The sequence below is a fragment of the Pelophylax lessonae genome (genome assembly GCF_965119305.1).
Source record: "Pelophylax lessonae genome assembly, chromosome: 6".
Taxonomy (NCBI): Eukaryota; Metazoa; Chordata; class Amphibia; order Anura; family Ranidae; genus Pelophylax; species Pelophylax lessonae.
The window spans coordinates 37988-65000 of NC_138773.1; positions in this window are offsets into that span (position 1 = coordinate 37988).

The following is a 27013-nucleotide window of genomic DNA, read 5'->3' on the forward strand; positions in this document are numbered from 1 at the left end:
CCTGGTATGACTCCCCTGTATTACTATACACATAATATTACCAACACTCTGCTGCCGCCTTGTGGCTGATCCTGGTATGACTCCCCTGTATTACTATACACATAATATTACCGACACTCTGCTGCCTCCCTGTGGCTGATCCTGGTATGACTCCCCTGTATTACTATACACATAATATTACCGTCACTCTACTGCCTCCTTGTGGCTGATCCTGGTATGACTCCCCTGTATTACTATACACATAATATTACGGTCACTCTGCTGCCTCCTTGTGGCTGGTCCTGGTATGACTCCCCTGTATTACTATACACATATTACCATCACTCTGCTGCCTCCTTGTGGCTGGTCCTGGTATGACTCCCCTGTATTACTATACACATAATATTACCGTCACTCTGCTGCCTTCTTGTGGCTGATCCTGGTATGACTCCCCTGTATTACTATACACATAATATTACTGACACTCTGCTGCCTTCTTGTGGCTGATCCTGGTATGACTCCCCTGTATTACTATACACATAATATTACTGACACTCTGCTGCCTCCTTGTGGCTTATCCTGGTATGACTCCCCTGTATTACTATACACATAATATTACCGTCACTCTGCTGCCTCCTTGTGGCTGATCCTGGTATGACTCCCCTGTATTACTATACACATAATATTACCGACACTCTGCTGCCACCTTGTGGTTGATCCTGGTATGACTCCCCTGTATTACTATACACATAATATTACCGACACTCTGCTGCCACCTTGTGGCTGATCCTGGTATGACTCCACTGGTGTGCCGTGAATTGTCCACAGGTGTGCAGTGGCAACATTACCCCATCTGATCTACAAACTGTGTTGGCCACTCAGTTAAGCCTTGTTGTTACAGCGGTTCTGGTCCGCTGTCTAAAGCTCACTTCCTGCTGCCACAGGCATTTGGAAAGCTATGCGGGCATCCGATCGCATCTTGCCAACCGACGAGGTCATCAGTTGCTAGGGGCGGGTCAAGCGTACGCACAGCTTTCTGGGATGTGCGAGACGCAGGTCCCAGGAGACGCTGGCTGGCGCGCTTTTCCCCGAGGGGAGGTGAAGCAGAGCATGAGGAGAGGAGGAAGAACAGGGAGGAGGCTTTTCAGTGGCTGCATATGAGCTCCTCTGAGCTCCATGAGGTACAGCAATTGTACCTGTAATTTACCTGCATGTTTTTGTTTTAGGTATAATTGCAGCCATGGTGATTGTTTTTTTTTTTTAAGCAATATAAATATACATAAGATATGTTGGTTATTATTATTGGTAATAGTAACTATATTTCTTTAATGGTAACTGCACTTCTTTTTATTTTGTCTTCTGCTTGCACATTGCTCTGCTGCAGTTTGGCCGCAGTGCAAGTGTAGCGCAGGGTACCCACGGTTTTCATGTGCATTACCTGCAGTTTCCTATAGACTGCTATTATGTCCCTCATTTTTGGTGTGCTTTCAGAAAATGTAGGACATAATAGAAGTTGATGAGAAACGGCAGGTAACGCACATGAAAAGTGCAGGTACCCTGCGCTACACCTGCACTGCAGCGAGTCATAGTTAAATATACGTTCCGGATCTGAAATGGTTTATCGGGGTTATGGCTGAAGATATCAGCCATAACCTCAGTATTGTTTTCTACAGCCCACGGCTGGCTTTCTAATGAAAGGGTTCCAAGCAGCACATGAGCCACTGGAATGCTTTCAGAAGCAGCGGGAGTGGATGTACCCCCCTCCCACCATCTCACCCCAGAAGCAATCCAATAGTGCAGCCGGCTAGTCACAGGGGGCGATGAAAGAGTATATCCTCTTTTTTTTTTTTTTTATTCTTTTTATTTCAATATGTGCATAAAAATGAACATTCCAAACGTCCTTTCAACAAAGGGACAAAACAATATAAAATAAAAAAATTATACAATATCCAAATAATTATCTGTTTACTTAGTATTCATAATCTCTTTATGCAAAGGTATATCCATTTAGCTTAATTGATCGCCGTTGTCTTGGTGTGCCCCAACCCCTTGCTCCATCGCAATCATAGATTTATTTCCTCATCATACTATGTGCATCCCTCTATATCCTCTTAGTTATCTCCTTATATTCAACCATTAATGTTGATTGACTCCAATTATCCCAAATTTTATTATATTTAGTTGAGCATCCTCTATGCATATACAATACTTTTTCAAATGGTAAAATCTGATTTACCGCTCTTATCCAGTTCTTAACAACAGGGGGCTTCACTTGAATCCACTTAACTGTGATTGTTTTCCTTGCCATAAACAGCGTTTCTCTAAACATTATCTTGTGATATCTAGACCATGTTATTTCATCTAATATACCCAGCAAACAGGTTTCTTTGGTCAAAGGTACAGGCATATTCAGGACAGAGGATAATATTTGAATTATTTCCTGCCAGAATCTTAATATCACTGGACAAAACCACATAATATGTATAAAGTCTGCCCGCTTAGCACTGCATCTCAAACATTTAGGAGATGCAATGCTTTGCATTACATAAAGTCTACTTGGAGAGAGATATGATTGATGTAGCATATATAATTGTATTAACCTATTGTTTGCTGCTGGCGATACATATAAATGGGATGAACAGGCTTCTTTCCAATCTTCGTCAGTTAAATTGGGAATTATTTCCTGCCATTTTGTTCTTATTGCCAAGGGATTCATTCCTGAATTAACCCTGGTTAAATGTGCATATATTTTAGAGGTTAATCCTTTAGAGCCCTGGGACCTAAGGATACCAATCATTGGATATCTAGAGATCCCAGGTCCCAAAACTCCAAATTGCGCTTGTGACGCATGTCGCAACTGTAGGTATCTATATAATGAGGTATGTGGTATATCATATTTCATTTGTATATCTGAAAAAGAGTACATATGTGTTATGTCATATACGTCTGCAAGGACTGATATCCCCTTTTGTTCCCAGAACTGATACTCTACCAATTGTTTCAGTTGATTGAACATTGGGTTTCGCCATAGTGGGAGATCCATGTTTATTTGTGTGTATCCCGCTATACGTTTTGCCTCTCTCCATATTGTACGAGCTAATGTTAACATTGGTATTTGCTTATATTTTAATTTATTCAAAGGTGCTTCTAGGGCTATAAGTAAATTATTGATTTGTAAAACATGAGCCAGGTGTGATTCTACCATCTGTAGTGTTACTGGTACTATCCATCCTGTGAGATGTTTAAGTTGTCCAGCGAGATAGTATCTGTATATATTAGGAAGTTCCATACCTGCTTCTGTTTTAGCTCTCTGAAGTGTGGTTAACCTTATTCTATTTCTACCCTTTCCCCAAATAAATGTGGTAAATAGGGCATCTATTTTTTTTAAAATAGTTTTAGGGACTTTAACCGACATATGTGAAAAAATGTATAAACATTTCGGTAATAGGACCATCTTGATTAAATTTATTCTCCCTGCAACTGAAAGTGGTAATTTAGCCCAAGTAGCTAATTTAGTTTTAATTGTTGTCATGAGTGGATTAAGGTTAGCCTGTAAAGCTGCTTGTGGTAATCTTGTAATATTTATTCCCAGGTATTTGAAAGAGGACACTACCTTTAATAAACTTGAATCCTTGCTTAGTGTGAGTAGTTGTGGTTGCAATGGCATAAGGGAGGATTTTTGCCAATTAATTTTAAGGCCTGAATAAGAACCAAATAGTTCTATTATATGCATAGCTGCTTCCAATGATCCATGTGCATCATTTAAATATAAAACAAGATCATCAGCATATAATCCCACTATATCTATCCTTTCTGCCAATGTAATGCCCCATACAGAAGGGGTTTGCCGAAGTCGAAGTGCCAAAGATTCAATAGCTACTGAAAATAAGAGTGGTGATAGAGGGCATCCCTGCCGGGTGCCTCTATATAATTGTATGGCCTTGGTTAAAAAGCCATTTACCAACAGCTGAGAAGTTGGATTTGGATACATTATTTCCACCCAAGTACAGAATTTCTCCCCAAATCCAAATGCCCTAAGCACTGCCTGCAAAAAGGGACATTCAATAGAATCAAAAGCCTTTGCTGTATCAAGAGAGGCCAAGACACTTGAGTCTGGTAGTTGATCTCTAAGCTGAGCTATAAGTTGTGTTCTTCAAAGATTTATAGATGTGGATTTTCCTGGCATAAATCCAGTTTGATCTGGATGTATAATATTAAGTATTACAATATTTAATCTATGGGCCAAAATTTTTGCAAGAATTTTGTAGTCTGTATTTAATAATGATATGGGTCGGTATGAAGCACAATCTGTTAGGTTTTTATCTGGTTTTGGAATTAGTACTACTGTAGCTAAATACATGGATTCAGGAAGCCTTTTTACCCTGAAAGCTGCATCAAATACTTGAACTAGCACTGGTGCAAGAATATCCACGTATTTACTATATACTTCTAATGGAAGTCCGTCTGGTCCTGAAGCCTTTCCTATTGCTAGACTTGTTATTGCTCTTCTTACTTCTTCCTTGCTTGGATTTTCCTCTAATGATTTAACCTGCTCGGTCGTTAAGGCTGGAAAGTGTATTTCACTCAGATAAGTTGAAATTTCATCTGCATTATACGTAGGAGAGGTGGCATACATATCAGTATAAAACGTATGAAAGCATGACATAATACCAGCCACATCCCTTACGCATTCCCCGTCAGGGCGCTGTATATTAGTTATAACTAAACTTGTACTTTGTTGCTTAGCCATATGTGCTAAAAGACGACTTGAAGTATTCCCTTGTTCAAAGTACTTCTGTTGATATTCAAATTGTTTGTATTTAGCTATTGCTGCTATATGTGTGGTATATTTTCTTACTGTCATTTCCCATTTTTCCCTATTTATTTCAGTTGGTGTTTTCAAAAACGCAGCTTCTGTATCTCTACATTGTTCTTCTAGATCTTCCGTTTCCTGCCTGGTGGCTCTTTTAATATATAATATTGTTGATCTAAGTGCCCCCCGTAGATATGCTTTCAAGGTATCCCAAAAGATCAAATCTCTTTGGGATCCATGTATTTCTAAAAATATCTGCAATTGTTCAGGTATACGATCGTGCGTTCCAATCTGTGATAACCAATATGGCTGAAATTTCCAGTTTTGCTTCATTCCCTCAATTCCTGTTGCTATATTTACCAGGAGTGGTGAGTGATCAGACACTCCTCTAATCAAATATTCAACAGAGACAACCCTAGAAATAATTTTATCATTTCCCAGTGCCAGATCTATTCTTGACAGACATCCCCTTCCTGGGATGGCCCAGGAATAAGCCCTGGTCTGGGGATTAAGCATTCGCCACAAATCTCTCCATCCAAATTCCTCCCCTAACTCACGAAACATAAGTGGTTTTCGAGTTCTTATTAGGGGGGTCCATGCCTGTCCACCAGCGGGTCCCACAGAAGATTAAAGTCTCCCAGGCATAGCACTAATGCCTCAGGGTATAAACTTGCAAATAGCATAGCTTCTTTAATTACACTTAATGTAGCAGGTGGTGGATTATATATACCTAAAATAACAAATGGTAGATCATACACTTGAGCTCGTACAAATACATATTGCCCTTCAGGGTCTACCTTTTTTTGAAAGCACTTCCATGGTACCGACCTATGGACAAGCAATGAAACCCCCCTTGCATATGTTGAATAGCTCGAGTGTATTGACCATTGGATCCAGGGTTTACACAATTGGTTTGTTGTATCTGGGATCAGATGTGTCTCTTGCAGGCATATAATTTGTGCTTTAGTTTGTAATATATTTGTAATTACCTGGGATCTCTTCTGGGGGGTCCCTAGACCCCTAACATTCCATGATAGGAACCCACATTTTGTAGTCATCTTAGAGGTTTTTTTTCTATATATAGCTGTAGGTTCACTTCCCAAAAGGGATCCCATATATCTAACCGTCTATCTATGACATTTATCATGATAATACCCCATAGCAATGTACTCCTTATAGTTTATACCAATATAATTATTGAGGTCAGTTGGGCACACCAGGACACAGCGATCTTCAAAAGTAACAAGAAAAAATATGAAAAAGAAAAAAAGAGAAAAAGAGAAAAAAAAATCACAAACAAAATTACCAAAGAAAAAAAATTTTTTTAAAAAAGAAAAATCATCATGCACATATAGCAAAATTTTGACCAATAGGTCTTACTCCAAAAAAAAAACAATGGGACATTGCCCGAGCATACAAACATTTGCATGCAAGGACAATATAGCTGCGGCCTCCACTCAAGCTCCCACCTTACTCTCAGAAAAATGTCATGTTTTCCTCTAAGAAAATAGAAAAGGAATTTTGCTAAGCCATCAAAAAAAAAATGGCTCAAAGAATTACCAGTGGTGGGAGGAGGGAGGGAGGGGAAGAGGAACCCCGAAAAAAAAGAAAAAAAAAAAAAAAGAAACGCACACAAAAAAAAAACGCACACACAAAAAAAAAACAAACAAAAAAAAAATATATATATATATAAACAAAAAAAAAAAACCCATAGTTCCTTGACTCCCAGTCCCTTCACTCCCCCCGCCTCATCATTCCATCATCCACATGCTTCTTTTTTTTTTTTCCTTTTTCTTGTATCCTTCGCCAGGAAAAAAGAAAAAGTTTTCATTACAAGGAAAAACAAAGGAAAATGGCAAGATTCTTCTTTCTGTTCACTTCATAGTTCCTTTCGAACAAAGCCATTCTTGTACACTCTCCGGAGTATTGAAGAAATATATTTTCCCATCTTCCTCCACCCTCATGCCATGGAGTAGATAATGTGTCGTTCTCTCAATTTTTGTAGATGTTTTGAAAAATCAGGGAAAAAAAACACTTGTGCGTTTTCATATTGAATGGTGCCCTTTTGTTTTGCTTTCCTTAGTATAAGATCCCGATCTTTACAATTCAAAAATCGTGCAAGTAAAGGTCTTGCAGGGGCTCCAGGGGCTGGTGGTTTTGCAGGAATTCTATGGGCTCTTTCTACTGCAAATACTGTGGAGAAAGTAGTATCAGGAAATAGGGTTTTAATCCATGTCTCCACAAAATCTCCAGGATTCTTCCCCTCAGCCCTCTCCGGTAAGCCCACAAATCTGATATTATTACGTCTTAATCGGTTTTCTAAGTCATCAACTTTTTGATTAAGGTATGTTACTTGCTTTTCAGCTGCTAATATACGATTTGGCACTGGAGTGTAATTATCCTCTAATGAGGATATCCTTTTTTCAGCCTCTGCCATCCGCTCTCTCACAGCCTGCAGATCATGGTGTATTAAACCAATATCCATTCTAATTTCCTCCATTTTACCAGTCAACATAGTATTACTTGCAGTTATAGCAGCCATAAGTTGAGAATTTACCTGTTCAAGTGAGAGTTTTGCTGGTTTCTCCGCCGGCATGTTGCTCTGTGTATTGCTGCTGCTTCCTCCACTCCGTGTGTTTGGTGGGCTCCGACCTACTTCCTGCTTCTCGGTCTGCACAAACTCCTTCAAACGTTCTGTTGCCGTAGCAGGACGTTCCTTACTTGTCTCCTTACTCATATTGCCCGGTATGTATCGCAAGCTGCCGCAATACTCACATGGAGGTCCGGATCAAGGTGGGTATCAAGGTGCACCACATGGAGCTCGAGTGGAGGCCTGCAGAGCTTCGATCACATGCAGCCAGCCATCTTGCTGGCAAACCACGCCCCGAGTATATCCTCTTTAATAGCCTCTATGGCCTTGGAGGGCCAGAGCGACGTCATGTTCTTCCGTCCAGGCTGCATTTGGGGTTGGTGTGCCTTGAGATTCTTCCAGATTTTAAAGTGTGCCTTGGGTGAAAAAAGGTTGAAAAACACTGATCTAAAGGACTTAGATCTGGGTACAGACTCTTTACCTGTACTGCATAGTCTAAGTCTACTTTGGGATTTGAAATCCGATTCCTTTACCTTCCAAGTAAATGGACAAGAAAGACCCTTCACTCGCAGAGGTGTCTTGTCTACAATCAATAGCCTGTACAATCCATTAGGATTTGCGGCACCTGTTACAATTCAAGGCAAAGCCTTACTTAGAGACTTGATTCGTGAAACATCCGATTGGGATGCACCACTACCCCTTGATAAGAGAAACTCTTGGGTAGAGTGGAGGGACTCTTTATCAGTCTTATCTGATCTCCATGTTTCACGCCCATATGCTCCTGTACCTTCTACAGAGATACAGAGTCAAAACCTTTGCATATTCTGTGATGCTTCTGTCAAGGCAATAGCTTCCGTGGCCTACTTAAGAACTGTTGACACTACAGCACGATGCCACATAGGATTCATCATTCACCACTCTGGAAGCACATTCTGCTAATGGATGGATAGGAGGCAGGTGAGAGGGAGCAGCCCAAACTTCCCCCAACCCCCCTCCATCCATGACTGGTCTAGTATCTCAAAGCTCTAATAGCAATGTTCTTTAGATGGTACAAACTGAAATCGACCATCCATTAGCAGCATGTTCTCCCAGAGTGAAGACACTCAAATTTAAAAGTGTTAGGACTGCAGATAATAACAGGGTGCCGTCTCGTGGCTCTGCAGCTTACACATGCTATTGCAAATGCGTGTCAACTAAACCCCTGTTCTTTATTTATATCATGAGACAGGTCTACTTGGTTGGTGGCAGACTGGAGTACATCAGACTGGGGGCTGGCTGACTTCCATGCACCTCTCTTAATCCTTTTCAATTTGTTTTTTCCGATACAGGGATGGAGACACTGGGCATACCTGCTGGTGTCTCATTTAAAGTCCCACATAGCCCACATTGTCTATGTAACCAGGGATGGAGGCACCTTGCCTACAGGCTGGTGCTTCATTTAAATTCCCACGGTGCGATTTTCGTGCATTTTTGGTGGATGCAGGCTAATTTAACACCAGTTTTTTCATATACAGGGATGGAGACCAAAGCATGACCTGCTTGTCTCATGTAAAGTCCCAAATATTTTATGAAATTAGGGATATAGGCACTGTGCTATACAGGCAAATTGCCTCATATAAAGTCCCAATCTGTGTTTTACACTGCATTCACCAAGGGGTTGGAGGTGTATGCTTCTCAGCTGATCGTTTTCAGTTTGTACCATCGCTACAACATTGCTATTAGAGTTTTGAGATACTAGACCAGTCATGGATTGAGGTGGGTTGGGGGAAGTTTGGGCTGCTCCCTCTCACCTGCCTCCTATCCATCCATTAGCAGCATGTGCTCCCAGAGTGGAGACACTCAAATTTAAAAGTGTTAGGACTGCAGATAATAACAGGGTGCCGTGTCGTGGCTCTGCAGCTTACACATGCGTTTGCAAATGCGTGTCAACTAAACCCCTGTTCTTTATTTATATCATGAGACAGGTCTACTTGGTTGGTGGCAGACTGGAGGGTGAGTACATCAGACAGACTGGCTTCCATGCACCTCTCTTAATCCTTTTCAATTTGTTTTTTCTGATACAGGGATGGAGACACTGGGCATACCTGCTGGTGTCTCATTTAAAGTCCCACATAGCACACATTGTCTATATGGTTAGGGGGTTAGGGTTAAAGGGATAGGGTTAGAGGGTTTGGGTTAGGGTTAGAGGGTTATGGTTAGGGTTTGGGTTAGGGTTACAGTTATTGTTACAGTTAGTAGGTTAGGGTTACAGGGTTAGGGTTAGAGGGTTTGGGTTAGGGTTAGAGGGTTATGATTAGGGGGTTACGGTTAGGGTTAGAGTTAGGGTTAGAGGGTTAGGGCTAAGGTTAGGGCTAGGGTTAGAAGGTTAAGGTTAGAGGGTTAGGGTTAGGGTTAGGGCTTAGTGTTAGGGTTTAGGGTTAGGGTTAGGGTTAGAGGGTTGGGGTTAGGGTTTGAGGGTTAAGGATAGGGTTAGAGTTAAGGTTAGGGTTAGAAGGTTAAGTTTAGGGTTAGGTTTATGGATAGAGGGTTAGAGAGCTAGAGGGTTAGTGTAACGGATCTTAGTACCCCAGGTGGGCACATCCGCCGGACCTGTGTCTCCTGTCCCCCAAACGCACCCACAGCCTGCGGAGAAGCCATATCCAGCCCGTAACCCCTCAATCACGAGACAATCCACACAGGTGTTGAGGGTTAAACATGCAGAGCTTAAACTGGTTTATTAATTTCCAAGACATACAGTTTTAAACACAGTTAGGGAAACTCCCATTAGCCTTGCCACAGAAGGGGGGAAGGGGACAAAGACCAGCCAATGGGAATGGAACATTTGTACATTGAAACAGGCAGTCTTAATACACACCCCCTGTGGAGAGATGTCTCCAGCTCAGACCATTGTCTGTGTCATGATTCCACAAAATTAGACACAGAAACAGGAGGGGGGATGGGGGAGAAGGGCTGTAGCATTACATTCCAAACACTTGGTTCTTAAACGTATACACATGCAATAAACCTAATGCATACATGAAGGACAATATACAGTGGCTGTGTTTGCCACAATGCTCCCCCAGAACCAAGCCGGCATACACAGTCTGATCCTAACAGATCGTCTTGGGGATGTCCGGGGAGTACTCACGGATCATTTGTCAATGTCTGTTTGCCTGGATAATTCGTCGGCGTTGCAGTTTTGCTTCCCAGGGCAGTAGTGGATGGTAAAGTCAAAAGGCTGCAGCGCCAAACTCCAGTACCTTCTGGCCCATAGTCTGTCGGTAGGAGGCTTGCGCACAGTCTCCTCCAAAATGCACAGTGACAGTGGGTTCTGTCACATTTCTCCCCTTTTAAAAACAGACTAACGAGGTTCCTGACCATCAACTGGTCTGGACCTGCGTTAGTCATAAACTTCCACCCCAGGCAACCAGGAAAAGTAAAAGTATGACTCTGGTGCTGGGGAGCAAAATTGCACATAGTGTCTCCCATGAATAAAAACAGCCGCTGCAGAGTGGGAAAAACTGTATGCACTCCTCTGATCCGGGGCTGGGTTGCAGATATTGGGGGGAGTTGAATAATCCTCTGTCCTGGTGCCAGCGCTTCCACTGGTAGGGAATGTAGGCTGGTAGGGCTATGCATTTGGGGAGAAAAAGATACTTGCTTTTCTCCTGGTGTAGTTACCAGCCGTTGAGAAGGTATCTTGAAGGGACTGTCTCCCGGATTCTTCATCTCTGGTTCTGATGCTGGGCAGAGACCATCAGCGCTCTGTCCTGTAGCCAGCGCTTCTGCCGGGGGGGATAAACACTGGGGTAGTGTCCAAGTGCTGGGGAAACGGCTCACTGAGGTCATCCCTCGGTCTCCCTGGATCTACCTCTGAGGGTGGGCAGAGGCCAGCGGCACTCTGCCCCGTAGCCAGCACTTCTGCTGGGGGGATGAACATTGGGGTAGTGTCCAATTGTTGGGGAGGGAGAATTGCTTCCTCTACTCCCGGTGGGGATATCTGCTGTTGGGAAAACAGCTCACGCAGATCCTCTCTCAGACTCTCCAGGTCCAACTCTTTTTCTGATGCTGGGCAGATGCCAGGGGCACTCTGCCCTGTAGCCAGCACTTCTGCTGGGGCACCAGATGAGATACTCTGGACTTGCTGCTGATCACCATTTCCCAGCCTTCCAGCGCCTGTCTCAACTCCCCCTTCTGAGACCTTCCTGCTATTAGCTTGTCTCGCTGCCTGGGGGACCTCCAGTGCGTTCCGGCGTTCTAGCGCTCGCAGTGCCCTCTGTATCATCGCTGCTTCTTCCATTGCAGTTAGTACGGGAAAACGCAGGGTCACCCCTGGCTCCATTTTCTTCTCATCTTTGTGACTGTCTGCTATTTCTCTCGGACAGTCCCAGGCAACGGGAGCCATGCCAGGCTGCTGATCACCGTCAAACAGCCGCTTGTAGGCAATCTAGAGCTCCCATTCCTGTTCAGCCAGGAACTCCAATTCCTCCAGGTCACACGCCTCGTCGGGGAGGTCCAGCACCTCATCTCGGAAATCCAGAATGTGTTCCAGCCGCCACTCCTCATCGCTCCCAAAGTCTGGGTCTCCGTACATTTTTTGATGGAGCAGCCCCACACCGCCATAGCCAACGCCTTCTGTCGGGCTGCCATCTGCTGTACCTGGCCACAGTTGAGCCGTGAACCACCGGAGGGCTCTGTAGCTGGCGTCCAGCCTCATTTCCTCCTGGACCATTCTTCCGAGCTCCGTCTTCCCCTCATCTCGCAGTCGTTCCCTCAGGAACACCTCTCGCGCACGGTACTGCATCCGGTACATCTCTGTGGAGGAGGGAAGGATCTTCCCCTGATGGTGCCGCTCGTGGCTTAGCGCCTCATGCCAGAGTTGCCGGCGGATCACATCCTCCCAACCAAGCCTGGTGTGCTCTGTCGCTGGTCCCCGATGGTGCTTCCGCATGCCTTGCAGCCTCCTCCCGAACTCCGCTCTCATGCTGGCTGGTCCCCGTATCATTCCTCGGCAGCTGCCCAGATCTTTAATCCTGGTGGTGGTTTGGATGTCCTGGACTGCAGGAGACATCCCACCGCTGCCAACCAATGTAACGGATCTTTGTACCCCAGGTGGGCACATCCGCCAGACCTGTGTCTCCTGTCCTCCAAACGCACCTACAGCCTGTGGAGAAGCCATATCCAGCCCTTAACCCCTCAATCACGAGACAATCCACACAGGTGTTGAGGGTTAAACATGCAGAGCTTAAACTGGTTTATTAAATTCCAAGACATACAGTTTTAAACACAGTTAGGGAAACTCCCATTAGCCTTGCCACAGAAGGGGGGAAGGGGACAAAGACCAGCCAATGGGAACGGAACATTTGTACATTGAAACAGGCAGTCTTAATACACACCCCCTGCAGAGAGATGTCTCCAGCCCAGACCAGACCATTGTCTGTGTCATGATTCCACAAAATTAGACACAGAAACTGGAGGGGGGGGGATGGGGGAGAAGGGCTGTAGCATTACATTCCAAACACTTGGTTCTTAAACGTATACACATGCAATAAAAATAATGCATACATGAAGGACAATATACAGTGGCTGTGTTTGCCACAATGCTCCCCCAGAACCAAGCCGGCATACACAGTCTGATCCTAACGGATCGGCTTGGGGATGTCCTGGGAGTACTCATGGATCATTTGTCAATGTCTGTTCGCCTGGATAATTCGTCGGCATTGCCGGTTTGCTTCCCAGGGCAGTAGTGGATGGTAAAGTCAAAAGGCTGCAGCGCCAAACTCCAGTAGCTTCTGGCCCATAGTCTGTCGGTAGGAGGCTTACACACAGTCCCCTACAAAATGCACAGTGACAGTGGGTTCTGTCACAGTTAGGGTTAGTGTTAGGGTTAGAGTTAAGGTGAGGGTTAGGGTTAGAGGGTTAAAGGTTTGGGTTAGTGGGTTAGGGTAAGAGTGTTAGGGTTAGAATTTAGTTTTAGGGGTTAGGGTTAGGATTAGGGTTTGGGGTTAGGGGTTAGGGTTAGGGTTAGGGGGTTAGGGTTAGGGTTAGAGGTTTAGGGTTAGGGTTAGATACATAGGGTTAGGGTTGGGGGTTAGGGTTAGAGGGTTAGGGTTATGGCTTAGGGGTTAGGGTTAGGGTTAGAGGGTTAGTGTTAGGGGTTAGGGTTAGAGGGTTAGGGTTAGGGTTAGATACATAGGGTTAGGGTTAGGGGGTTAGGGTTAGAGGGTTAGGGTTAGGGTTAGGGGTAGGGCTTAGGGGTTAGGGTTAGGGTTAGAGGGTTAGGGTTAGGGGTTAGTGTTAGGGTTAGGTTTTGAGGGTTAGGATTAGGGTTCGGGTTAGGGTTAGAGGGTTAGGGTTAGGGATAGGGTTAGAGGGTTAGGGTTTAGGGTTAGGGTTTAGGGTTAGGGTTAGAACTAGGGTTAGGGTTAGATACGGGTTAGGGTTAGGGTTAGATACGGGTTAGGGTTAGGGTAAGGGTTAGGGTTAGGGGTTAGGGTTAGAGGATTAGTGTTAGAGAGTTAGGGTTAGAGGGTTAGTGTTAGGGGTTAGGGTTAGTGATAGAGGGTTAGGGGTTAGGGGGTTAGGGTTAGGGTTAAAGGGTTAGGGTTAGAGGGTTAGGGTTAATGTTAGGGTTAGGGGTTAGGGTTTAGGGTTAGGGTTAGTGCTAGGGTTAGGGTTTAGGGTTAGGGTTAGGGTTAGAACTAGGTGTGACAGGAGTCACCTTGGGCATGGGGGTTGTGGACCCCAAATTCCTTTAAAGAGGTTGGGAGGCACTATGTCCAGCCTTGTGTGGCTTTCTTATGTTTAAGTCGCCCTGCATCTGTTATGGATGCAGGGTGACCAGGAGGGTGGTGAACACTGAAAATATGGTTTGGACTACTATAAATGGGACAGTCATATTCAGGAATAATGTCTCCCTTGTAATATGAAGATTTTTGTTCCCATTTGCCATGAGGTCTCTGAACAGGAAGTCAACTCCTAATATGGTCATTACAGGAAGTTCTGAGGAGACGGACTGTCTGAGGTGGCTTTCCATTCACCTATTGTCAGGTGTGCTAATGACCTCACCTGTTGTCTGCTAAGGAATGTATTGACACTCAGAGTAATGTGTATTGAGGGCTAGTTAGGGAACCATTGTTCTGTATCTGACCAATCCCTGTTGACTAATTTTCAAGTCCTCATTTGCATGGCAGTCCTTCTGGTCAAGTTATCTGACCAATCACTGCTGACTCATTCTCAAGCCCTCATTTGCATGGCTGGAGAGGACCTTATTGGGAACTGCAGGTACTGTGAAATTGACCAATGGGAAAGCGGTTGTTGGGGGAAGGATGTTCCAATTTCTGTATAAAAGTGTGCTGTGTTCTTCCAATAAATGTTTTTGTTCCTCTTTAACCCTCAACACAGAGCTTTGTCTCGTTCTTGGGGGGATTCACTGTATGCTGTTGGAGACTGATTGCTAGGAGTGTAAGCTGATGTATGCTTTTCCTGTTCGTCTGCTAGCAGCTATTCGTGAGGTTCCAGGTTGGAGTGCTATTTTGTATCCAGTTTGGGAGTTTGGTGTTCTGCAGTAGCTGTGCCTGTCTCTCAGAAAGGGGCATATCGCCTAAATGGATTTTAACCCCTTGTCTGCTGAAACGGTCCGTTACACTAGGGTTAGGGGTTAGGGTAAGGGTTAGGGTTAGGGTTAGGGATAGATATGGGATAGGGTTTAGGGTTAGGGTTAGGGGGTTAGAGTTAGAGAGTTAGGGTTAGAGGGTTAGGGTTAATGTTAGGGTTAGGGGTTAGGGGTAGGGTTAGGGCTAGATAAATAGGGTTAGGGTTTAGGGTTAGGGTTTGGGGTTAGGGGTTAGGGTTAGGGTTAGGGTTAGATACGGGTTAGGGTTAGGGTTAGGGTTAGGGTTAGGGTTAGGGTAAGGGGTTAAGGTTAGGGTTACAGGGTTAGGGTTAGGGTTGGAGGGTTAGGATTAGATACATAGGGTTAGGGTTATGGGGTTAGGGTTAGGGGTTAGGGGTTAGGGGGTTAGGGTTAAGGTTAGAGGGTTAGGGTTAGAGGGTTAGTGTTAGGGTTGGATACTTAGGGTTAGGGTTAGGGGGTTAGGGTTTAGAGTTAGGGTTTAAGGTTATGGTTAGGGTTAGAACTAGGGTTAGGGGTTAGGGGTAGGGTTAGATACGGGTTAGGGTTAGATACGGGTAAGGGTTAGGGTAAGGGTTGGGTTAGGGTTAGAGGATTAGTGTTAGAGGGTTAGGGTTAGATACGGGTTAGGGTAAGGGTTAGGGGTTAGGGTTAGAGGATTAGTGTTAGAGGGTTAGGGTTAGGATTAGGGGTTAGGGTTAGGGTTAGATACAGGTTAGGGTTAGGGTTAGGGTAAGGGTTAGGGGTTAAGGTTAGGGTTACAGGGTTAGGGTTAGAGGGTTAGGATTAGGGTTAGAAGGTTAGGGTTAGGGTTAGGGTTAGGGGTTAAGGTTAGGGTTACAGGGTTAGGGTTAGAGGGTTAGGATTAGGGTTAGAAGGTTAGGGTTAGGGTTAGGGGGTTAGGGTTAGCAGTTAGGGTTAGGGGGTTAGGGTTAGAGGGTTAAGGTTAGAGGGTTAGGGTTAGATACATAGGGTTAGGGTTAGGGGGTTAGGGTTAGAGGGTTAGGGTTATGGGCTAGGGGTTAGGGGTTAGGGTTAGAGGGTTAGGGTTAGGGGTTAGGGTTAGGGTTAGAGGCTTAGGGTTAGGGTTAGATACATAGGGTTAGGGTTAGGGGGTTAGGGTTAGGGTTAGGGGTAGGGCTTAGGGGTTAGGGTTAGGGTTAGAGGGTTAGGGTTAGGGGTTAGGGTTAGGGTTAAGGTTAGGGTTTGATAGGGTTAGGGTAGGGTTAGGGGTTAGGGTTAAATACAGGTTAGGGTTAGATACGGGTTAGGGTTCGATGCAGGTTAGGGTTAGATATGGGTTAGGGTTAGGGTTATGGTTAGGGGTTAGGGGGTTAGGAGGTTAGGGTTAGAGGGTTAGGGCTAGGGTTAGGCTTAGGGTGAGGGTTAGGGTTAGAGGGTTATGGTTAGAGGGCTAGGGTTAGGGGGTTAGGGTGTTAAGGGTTAGGGTTAGGGGTTAGGGGTTAGGGGGTTAGGGTTAGGAGGTTAGGGTTAGAGGGTTAGGGCTAGGGTTAGGCTTAGGGTGAGGGTTAGGGTTAGAGGGTTAGGGTTAGAGGGCTAGGGTTAGGGGGTTAGGGTGTTAAGGGTTAGGGTTAGGGGTTAGGGTTAGAGGCTTAGGGTTAGGGTTAGATACATAGGGTTAGGGTTAGGGGGTTAGGGTTAGGGGTAGGGCTTAGGGGTTAGGGTTAGGGTTAGAGGGTTAGGGTTAGGGGTTAGGGTTAAGGTTAGGGTTTGATAGGGTTAGGGTAGGGTTAGGGTTAGGGGTTAGGGTTGAATACAGGTTAGGGTTAGATACGGGTTAGGGTTCGATACAGGTTAGGGTTAGATATGGGTTAGGGTTAGGGTTATGGTTAGGGGTTAGGGGGTTAGGGTTAGGAGGTTAGGGTTAGAGGGTTAGGGGTAGGGTTAGGCTTAGGGTGAGGGTTAGGGTTAGAGGGTTAGGGTTAGAGGGCTAGGGTTAGGGGGTTAGGGTGTTAAGGTTAGGGTGAGGTTTAAGTTTAGGGTTAAATAAGGTTAGGGTAGGGTTAGGGTTAGGGTAGGGTTAGGGTTATGGTTAGGGGTTAGGGGGATGGGTTAGAGGGTTAGGGTTAATGTTAGGGATTAGGGGTAGGGTTAGGGTTAGATATGGGTTAGGGTTTAGGGTTAGGGTTAGGGGAATTGGTAGGGGTTAGGGTTAGAGGGTTAGGGTTAGAGGGTTAGAGGGTTAGGGTTAGAGGGTTAGGGTTAAGGGTGGGGGTAAGGGTAGGGTTAGGGTTAGAGGGTTAGGGTTAGGGTTAGAGGGTTAGGGTTAGAGGGTTAAGGGTTGGGGTTAGGGTTAGGGGGTTAGGGTTAGGGTTTGGGGCTAGGGTTAGGGTTAGGGGGTTAGGGTTAGAGGGTTAGGGTTAATGTTAGGGTTAGGGTTAGGGTTAGGAGTTAGGGGTAGGGTTAGATAGATAGGGTTAGGGTTTAGGGTTAGGGTTAGGGGTTAAGGTTAGGGGTAGGGTTAGGGTTAGGGTTAGAGTTAGATACGGGTTAGGGTTTGGGTATGGGTTAGGGTAAGGGTTAGTGGTTAAGGTTAGGGTTACAGGGCTAGGGTAAGAGGGTTAGGATTAGGGTTAGGGTTGGAGGGTTATGGTTAGGGTTAGATACATTGGGTTAGGGTTAGGGGGTTAGGGGTTAGGGTTAGGGTTAGGGTTAGAGGGTTAGGGTTAGGGTTAGGGTTAGGGTTAGGGTTAGGGTTAGGGTTAGAGGGTTAGGGCTAGGGTTAGGCTTAGGGTGAGGGTTAGGGTTAGAGGGTTAGGGTTAGAGGGCTAGGGTTAGGGGGTTAGGGTGTTAAGGGTTAGGGTTAGGGGTTAGGGTTAGGGTTAGAGGCTTAGGGTTAGGGTTAGATACATAGGGTTAGGGTTAGGGGGTTAGGGTTAGGGTTAGGGGTAGGGCTTAGGGGTTAGGGTTAGGGTTAGAGGGTTAGGGTTAGGGGTTAGGGTTAGGGATAAGGTTAGGGTTTGATAGGGTTAGGGTAGGGTTAGGGTTAGGGGTTAGGGTTAAATACAGGTTAGGGTTAGATACGGGGTAGGGTTCGATACAGGTTAGGGTTAGATATGGGTTAGGGTTAGGGTTATGGTTAGGGGTTAGGGGGTTAGGGTTAGGAGGTTAGGGTTAGAGGGTTAGGGGTAGGGTTAGGCTTAGGGTGAGGGTTAGGGTTAGAGGGTTAGGGTTAGAGGGCTAGGGTTAGGGGGTTAGGGTGTTAAGGTTAGGGTGAGGGTTAAGTTTAGATTTAAATAAGGTTAGGGTAGGGTTAGGGTTAGGGTAGGGTTAGGGTTATGGTTAGGGGTTAGGGGGATGGGTTAGAGGGTTAGGGTTAATGTTAGGGATTAGGGGTAGGGTTAGGGTTAGATATGGGTTAGGGTTTAGGGTTAGGGTTAGGGGAATTGGTAGGGGTTAGGGTTAGAGGGTTAGGGTTAGAGGGTTAGAGGGTTAGGGTTAGAGGGTTAGGGTTAAGGGTGGGGGTAAGGGTAGGGTTAGGGTTAGAGGGTTAGAGGGTTAGGGTTAGGGTTAGAGGGTTAGGGTTAGAGGGTTAAGGGTTGGGGTTGGGGTTAGGGTTAGGGGGTTAGGGTTAGGGTTTGGGGCTAGGGTTAGGGTTAGGGGGTTCGGGTTAGAGGGTTAGGGTTAATGTTAGGGTTAGGGTTAGGAGTTAGGGGTAGGGTTAGATAGATAGGGTTAGGGTTTAGGGTTAGGGGTTAAGGTTAGGGGTAGGGTTAGGGTTAGGGTTAGAGTTAGATACGGGTTAGGGTTTGGGTATGGGTTAGGGTAAGGGTTAGGGGTTAAGGTTAGGGTTACAGGGTTAGGGTAAGAGGGTTAGGATTAGGGTTAGGGTTGGAGGGTTATGGTTAGGGTTAGATACATTGGGTTAGGGGGTTAGGGTTAGGGGGTTAGGGGTTAGGGTTAGGGGGTTAGGGTTAGGGTTAGAGGGTTAGTGTTAGGGTTAGATACATAGGGTTAGGGGGTTAGGGTTAGGGGTTAGGGTTAGGGTTGGAGGGTTAGGGTTAGGGTTAGATACATAGGGTTAGGGGGTTAGTGTTAGAGGGTTAGGGTTTAGGGTTAGGGTTTAGGGTTAGGGTTAAGATTAGGGTTAGGGCTAAGATTAGGGTTAGGGGTTTGGGTTTAGTGTTAGGGTTAGAGTTAGGGGTTGGGGGTTAGGGTTGGGGTTGGGGTTAGATAGATAGGGTTAGGGTTAGGGGTTAGGGGTAGGGTTAGGGTTAGGGTTAGATACGGGTTAGGGTAAGGGTTAGGGGTTACGGTTAGGGCTAGAGGGTTAGGATTAGGGTTAGAGGGTTAGGGTTAGATACATAGGGTTAGGGGGTTAGGGTTAGGGTTAGGGTAATGTTAGGGTTAGATACATAGGGTTAGGGTTAGGGTTAGGGGTAGGGCTTAGGGGTTAGGGTTAGAGGGTTAGGGTTAGGGGTTAGGGTTAGGGTTAAGGTTAGGGTTTGATAGGGTTATTGTAGGGTTAGGGTTAGGGGTTAGGGTTAAATACAGGTTAGGGTTAGATACGGGTTAGGGTTCGATACAGGTTAGGGTTAGATATGGGTTAGGGTTAGGGTTATGGTTAGGGGTTAGGGGGTTAGGGTTAGGAGGTTAGGGTTAGAGGGTTAGGGGTAGGGTTAGGCTTAGGGTGAGGGTTAGGGTTAGAGGGTTAGGGTTAGAGGGCTAGGGTTAGGGGGTTAGGGTGTTAAGGTTAGGGTGAGGGTTAAGTTTAGGGTTAAATAAGGTTAGGGTAGGGTTAGGGTAGGGTTAGGGTTATGGTTAGGGGTTAGGGGGATGGGTTAGAGGGTTAGGGTTAATGTTAGGGATTAGGGGTAGGGTTAGGGTAAGATATGGGTTAGGGTTTAGGGTTAGGGTTAGGGGATTTGGTAGGGGTTAGGGTTAGAGGGTTAGGGTTAGAGGGTTAGGGTTAGAGGGTTAGGGTTAAGGGTGGGGGTAAGGGTAGGGTTAGGGTTAGAGGGTTAGAGGGTTAGGGTTAGGGTTAGAGGGTTAGGGTTAGAGGGTTAAGGGTTGGGGTTGGGGTTAGGGTTAGGGGGTTAGGGTTAGGGTTTGGGGCTAGGGTTAGGGTTAGGGGGTTAGGGTTAGAGGGTTAGGGTTAATGTTAGGGTTAGGGTTAGGAGTTAGGGGTAGGGTTAGATAGATAGGGTTAGGGTTTAGGGTTAGGGTTAGGGGTTAAGGTTAGGGGTAGGGTTAGGGTTAGGGTTAGAGTTAGATACGGGTTAGGGTTTGGGTATGGGTTAGGGTAAGGGTTAGGGGTTAAGGTTAGGGTTACAGGGCTAGGGTAAGAGGGTTAGGATTAGGGTTAGGGTTGGAGGGTTATGGTTAGGGTTAGATACATTGGGTTAGGGTTAGGGGGTTAGGGGTTAGGGTTAGGGGGTTAGGGTTATGGTTAGAGGGTTAGGGTTAGGGTTAGAGGGTTAGGGCTAGGGTTAGGCTTAGGGTGAGGGTTAGGGTTAGAGGGTTAGGGTTAGAGGGCTAGGGTTAGGGGGTTAGGGTGTTAAGGGTTAGGGTTAGGGGTTAGGGTTAGGGTTAGAGGCTTAGGGTTAGGGTTAGATACATAGGGTTAGGGTTAGGGGGTTAGGGTTAGGGGTAGGGCTTAGGGGTTAGGGTTAGGGGGTTAGGGGTTAGGGTTAGGGTTAGGGTTAAGGTTAGGGTTTGATAGGGTTAGGGTAGGGTTAGGGTTAGGGGTTAGGGTTAAATACAGGTTAGGGTTAGATATGGGTTAGGGTTCGATACAGGTTAGGGTTAGATATGGGTTAGGGTTAGGGTTATGGTTAGGGGTTAGGGGGTTAGGGTTAGGAGGTTAGGGTTAGAGGGTTAGGGGTAGGGTTAGGCTTAGGGTGAGGGTTAGGGTTAGAGGGTTAGGGTTAGAGGGCTAGGGTTAGGGGGTTAGGGTGTTAAGGTTAGGGTGAGGGTTAAGTTTAGGGTTAAATAAGGTTAGGGTAGGGTTAGGGTTAGGGTAGGGTTAGGGTTATGGTTAGGGGTTAGGGGGATGGGTTAGAGGGTTAGGGTTAATGTTAGCGATTAGGGGTAGGGTTAGGGTTAGATATGGGTTAGGGTTTAGGGTTAGGGGAATTGGTAGGGGTTAGGGTTAGAGGGTTAGGGTTAGAGGGTTAGGGTTAGAGGGTTAGGGTTAAGGGTGGGGGTAAGGGTAGGGTTAGGGTTAGAGGGTTAGAGGGTTAGGGTTAGGGTTAGAGGGTTAGGGTTAGAGGGTTAAGGGTTGGGGTTGGGGTTAGGGTTAGGGGGTTAGGGTTAGGGTTTGAAGCTAGGGTTAGGGTTAGGGGGTTAGGGTTAGAGGGTTAGGGTTAATGTTAGGGTTAGGGTTAGGGTTAGGAGTTAGGGGTAGGGTTAGATACATAGGGTTAGGGGGTTAGTGTTAGAGGGTTAGGGTTTAGGGTTAGGGTTTAGGGTTAGGGTTAAGATTAGGGTTAGGGTTAGGGCTAGGATTAGGGTTAGGGGTTAGGGTTTAGGGTTAGGGTTAGAGTTAGGGGTTGGGGGTTAGGGTTGGGGTTGGGGTTAGGGTTAGGGGTTAGGGTTAGGGGTTTATTGTTGGAGGGTTAGGGTTAGAGGTTAGAGTTAATGTTAGGGGTTAGGGGTAGGGTTAGGGTTAGGGTTAGATAGATAGGGTTAGGGTTTAGGGTTAGGGTTAGGGGTTAGGGGTAGGGTTAGAAACGGGTTAGGGTAAGGGTTAGGGGTTACGGTTAGGGCTAGGGCTAGAGGGTTAGGATTAGGGTTAGAGGGTTAGGGTTAGATACATAGGGTTAGGGTTAGGGGGTTAGGGTTAGGGTTAGAGGGTTCGGATTAGGGTTCGGGTTAGGGTTAGAGGGATAGGGTTAGGGCTAGGTTTAGAGGGTTAGGGTTAGAGGGTTAGGGTTTAGGGTTAGGGTTAGAACTAGGGTTAGGGGTTAGGGGTGAGGGTTAGGATTAGGGGATAGGGTCATTGTTAAGGTAAGATACGGGTTAGGGTTTAGGGTTAGGGTAAGGGGTAGGGTTAGGGGTTAGGGTTAGAGGGTTAGAGGGTTAGAGGGTTAGGGTTAGGGGGTTAGGGTTAGAGGGTTAGGTTAGTGTTAGGGTTAGAGGTTAGGGTTAGAGGGTTAGGGTCAGAAGGTTAGGGTTAGTGTTGGGGTTTGGGTTAGGGGTTAGGGTTAGGGTTAGAGGGTTAGGGTGAGGGTTAGGGTTAGAGTAAGGGTTAGGGCTAGGGGGTTAGGGGGTTAGGGTTAGGGTTAAGGTTAGGATTAGATAGAGTTAGGGTAGGGTTAGGGTGTGGGCGGTTAAGGTTAGGAATAAATACAGACTAGATTTAGATACGGGTTAGGGTTTGATACAGGTTAGGGTTAGGGTTAGATACGGGTTAGGGTTATTGGTTAGGGTTAGGGGGTTTGGGTTAGGGGGTTAGAGTTATGGTTAGAGGGTTTGGGTTAGGGTTAGGGTTAGGGTTAGAGGGTTAGGGTTAGAGGGTTAGGGTTAGAGGTCTAGGGTTAGGGTTAGTGGGTTAGGAGGTTTGGGTGTTAAGGTTAGGGTTAGGGTTAAGATTGGGGTTAGATAGGGTTAGGGTAGGGTTAGGGTAAGGGTTAGGGTTAGGGTTAGGGTTAGTGGTTAGGGGTTAGGGTTAGGGTTAGATACGGGTTAGGGTTAGGGGTTAGGGTTAAGGTTAGGGTGAGGGATAGATACGGGTTAGGGTTAGGGTTAGAGGGTTCGGGTTAGAGGGTTAGGGTTAGAGGGATAGGGTTAGGGTTAGGGTTAGAGGGTTAGGGTTAGATACATAGGGTTAGGGTTAGGGGGTTAGGGTTAGAGGGTTAGGGTTAGAGGTTAGGGTTTAGGGTTAGGGTTTAGGGTTAGGGTTAAGATTAGGGTTAGGGCTAGGGTTAGGGTTAGGGGTTATGGTTTAGGGTTAGGGGTTGGGGGGGTTAGGGTTGGGGTTGGGGTTAGGGTTAGGGGTTAGGGGTTTATTGTTAGGGTAAGGGTTAGGGTTGGAGGGTTAGGGTTAATGTAAGGGGTTAGGGGTAGGGTTAGGGTTAGATAGATAGGGTTAGGGTTTAGGGATAGGGTTTAGTTTTAGGGTTAAGGGTTAGGGGTAGGGTTAGGGTTAGGGTTAGATATGGGTTACGGTAAGGGTTAGGGGTTACGGTTAGGGCTAGAGGGTTAGGATTAGGGTTAGAGGGTTAGTGTTAGATACATAGAGTTAGGGTTATGGGGTTAGGGTTAGGGGTTAGGATTAGGGTTAGAGGGTTCGGATTAGGGTTCGGGTTAGGGTTAGAGGGATAGGGTTAGGGCTAGGTTTAGAGTGTTAGGGTTAGAGGGTTAGGGTTTAGGGTTAGGGTTAGAACTAGGGTTAGGGGTTAGGGGTAAGGATTAGGATTAGGGAATAGGGTCATTGTTAAGGTTAGATACGGGTTAGGGTTAGGGTTTAGGGTTAGGGTAAGGGGTAGGGTTAGGGGTTAGGGTTAGAGGGTTAGAGGGTTAGAGGGTTAGGGTTAAGGTTAAGGTTAGAGGGTTAGGTTAGTGTTAGGGTTAGGGGTTAGGGTTAGAGGGTTAGGGTCAGAAGGTTAGGGTTAGTGTTGGGGTTTGGGTTAGGGGTTAGGGTTAGGGTTAGAGGGTTAGGGTGAGGGTTAAGGTTAGAGTAAGGGTTAGGGCTAGGGGGTTAGGGGGTTAGGGTTAGGGTTAAGGTTAGGGTTAGATAGGGTTAGGGTTGGGTTAGGGTTTGGGGTTAAGGTTAGGGTTAAATACAGACTAGGGTTAGATACGGGTTAGGGTTTGATACAGGTTAGGGTTAGGGTTAGATACGGGTTAGGGTTAGGTTTATTGGTTAAGGTTAGGGGGTTTGGGTTAGGGGGTTAGGGTTATGATTAGAGGGTTTGGGTTAGGGTTAGGGTTAGAGGGTTAGGGTTTGAGGGTTAGGGTTAGAGGTCTAGGGTTAGGGTTAGGGGGTTAGGAGGTTTGGGTGTTAAGGTTAGGGTTAGGGTTAAGTTTGGGGTTAGGTAGGGTTAGGGTTAGGGTATGGTTAGGGTAAGGGTAAGGGTTAGTGGTTAGGGTTAGGGGTAGATACGGGTTAGGGTTAGGGGTTAGGGTTAAGGTTAGGGTGAGGGATAGATACGGGTTAGGGTTAGGGTTAGAGGGTTCGGGTTAGAGGGTTAGGGTTAGAGGGATAGGGTTAGGGTTAGAGGGTTAGGGTTAGGAATAGATACATAGGGTTAGGGTTAGGAATAAAAAATTAGGGTTAGGGTTAGAGGGTTAGGGTTAGTGTTAGGTTTAGGGGTTAGGGTTAGGGTTAGAGGGTTAGGGTCAGAGGGTTAGGGTTAGGGTTTGGGTTAGGGTTAGAGGGTTAGGGTGAGGGTGAGGGTTAGAGTAAGGGTTAAGATTAGGGGGTTAGGGTTAGGGTTAAGGTTAGGGTTAGATAGGTTTAGGGTTAGGGGTTAGGGTTAGGGTTAAATACAGGTTAGGGCTAGATACGGGTTAGGGTTAGATACGGGTTAGGGTTAGGGTTAGATACGGGTTAGGGTTATGGTTAAGGGTTAGGGTTAGGGGGTTCGGGGGTTAAGGTTAGGGTTAGAGGTTTAAGGTTAAAGTTAGGGTTTAGGGTTAGGGTTTAGGGTTAGGGTTAGAGTTAGGGGTTGGGGTTAGGGTTTGGGTTGGGGTTAGGGTTAGGGTTAGGGGTTAGGGTTAGAGGGTTATGGTTAATGTTAGGGTTAGGGGTAGGGTTAGGGTTAGGGTTAGATAGATAGGGTTAGGGTTTAGGGTTTAGGGTTAGGGTTAGGGTTAGGGTTAGGGTTAGGGATTAGGGATAGGGTTAGGGGTTAGGGGTAAGGGGTAGGGTTAGGGTTAGATATGGGTTAGGGTAAGGGTTAGGGGTTAAGGTTAGGGTTAGAGGGTTAGGGTTAGATACATAGGGTTAGGGGATAGGGTTATGGCTACGGTTAGGGGTTAGGGTTAGAGGGTTAGGGTTAGGGTTAGGGTTAGGGGGTTAGGGTTAGAGGATTAGGGTTAGGGTTATGGGTTATGGGTTAGGGGTTAGGAGTTAGGGTTAGGGTTAGAGGGTTAGGGTTAGGGGTTAGGGTTAGGGTTAGAGGGTTAGGGTTAGGGTTAGGGTTAGATACATAGGGTTAGGGTTAGGGTTAGAGGGTTAGAGGGTTAGAGGGTTAGGGTTAGTGTTAGGGGTTAGGGTTAAAGGGTTAGGGTTAGAGGGTTAGATTTAGGGTTAGGGGGTTAGGGTTAAAGGGTTAGGGTTAGAGGGTTACATTTAATGTTAGGGTTAGGAGTTAGGGTTAGGGTTTAGGATTAGGGTTAGGGTTAGTGCTAGGGTTAGGGTTTAGGGTTAGGGTTTAGGTTAGAACTAGGGTTAGGGTTAGGGGTTAGGGTAAGGGTTAGGGGTTAGGGTTAGGGATAGATATGGGATAGTGTTTAGGGTTAGGGTTTTGGTTAGGGTAAGGGTTAAAGGTATGGGTTAGGGTTAGGGTTAGGGTTAGAGGGTTAGCATTAGAGGGTTAGAGGGTTAGGGTTAGGGGTTAGGGTTAAGGTTAGAGGGTTAGGGTTTGGGTTAGATGATTAGGGTTAGTTTTAGGGTTCGGGTTAGAGGGATAGGATTAGTGTTTGGGTTAGGGTTAGAGGGATCGGGTTAGAGGGTTAGGGTTAGAGGGATAGGGTTAGGGTTAGAGGGTTAGGGTTAGATACATAGGGTTAGGGTTAGGAATAAAGGATTAGGGTTAGGGTTAGAGGGTTAGGGTTAGTGTTAGGTTTAGGGGTTAGGGTTAGGGTTAGGGTTAGAGGGTTAAGGTCAGAGGGTTAGGGTTTGGGTTAGGGTTAGAGGGTTAGGGTGAGGTTGAGGGTTAGAGTAAGGGTTAGGATTAGGGGGTTAGGGTTAGGGTTAAGGTTAGGGTTAGATAGGTTTAGGGTTAGGGGTTAGGGTTAAATACAGGTTAGGGCTAGATACGGGTTAGGGTTAGATACGGGTTAGGGTTAGGGTTAGATACGGGTTAGGGTTATGGTTAAGGGTTAGGGTTAGGGGGTTCGGGGGTTAAGGTTAGGGTTAGAGGTTTAAGGTTAGGGTTAGGGTTTAGGGTTAGGGTTTAGAGTTAGGGTTAGGGTTAGAGTTAGGGGTTGGGGTTAGGGTTTGGGTTGGGGTTAGGGTTAGGGTTAGGGGTTAGGGTTAGAGGGTTATGGTTAATGTTAGGGTTAGGGGTTAGGGGTAGGGTTAGGGTTAGATAGATAGGGTTAGGGTTTAGGGTTTAGGGTTAGGGTTAGGGTTAGGGCTTAGGGATAGGGTTAGGGGTTAGGGTTAAGGGGTAGGGTTAGGGTTAGATATGGGTTAGGGTAAGGGTTAGGGGTTAAGGTTAGGGTTAGGGTTAGAGGGTTAGGGTTAGATACATAGGGTTAGGGGATAGGGTTATGGCTACGGTTAGGGGTTAGGGTTAGAGGGTTAGGGTTAGGGTTAGGGGGTTAGGGTTAGAGGATTAGGGTTAGGGTTATGGGTTATGGGTTAGGGGTTAGGGGTTATTGTTAGGGTTAGAGGGTTAGGGTTAGGGGTTAGGGTTAGGGTTAGAGGGTTAGGGTTAGGGTTAGATACATAGGGTTAGGGTTAGGGTGTTAGGGTTAGAGGGTTAGAGGGTTAGGGTTAGTGTTAGGGGTTAGGGTTAAAGGGTTAGGGTTAGAGGGTTAGAGTTAGGGTTAGGGGGTTAGGGTTAAAGGGTTAGGGTTAGAGGGTTACATTTAATGTTAGGGTTAGGAGTTAGGGTTTAGGGTTAGGGTTAGGGTTAGTGCTAGGGTTAGGGGTTAGGGTTAAGGATAGATATGGGATAGTGTTTAGGGTTAGGGTTTGGGTTAGGGTAAGGGTTAAAGGTATGGGTTAGGGTTAGGGTTAGAGGGTAAGGATTAGAGGGTTAGAGGGTTAGGGCTAGGGGTTAGGGTTAAGGTTAGAGGGTTAGGGTTTGGGTTAGATGATTAGGGTTAGTTTTAGGGTTCGGGTTAGAGGGTTAGGATTAGTGTTTGGGTCAGGGTTAGAGGG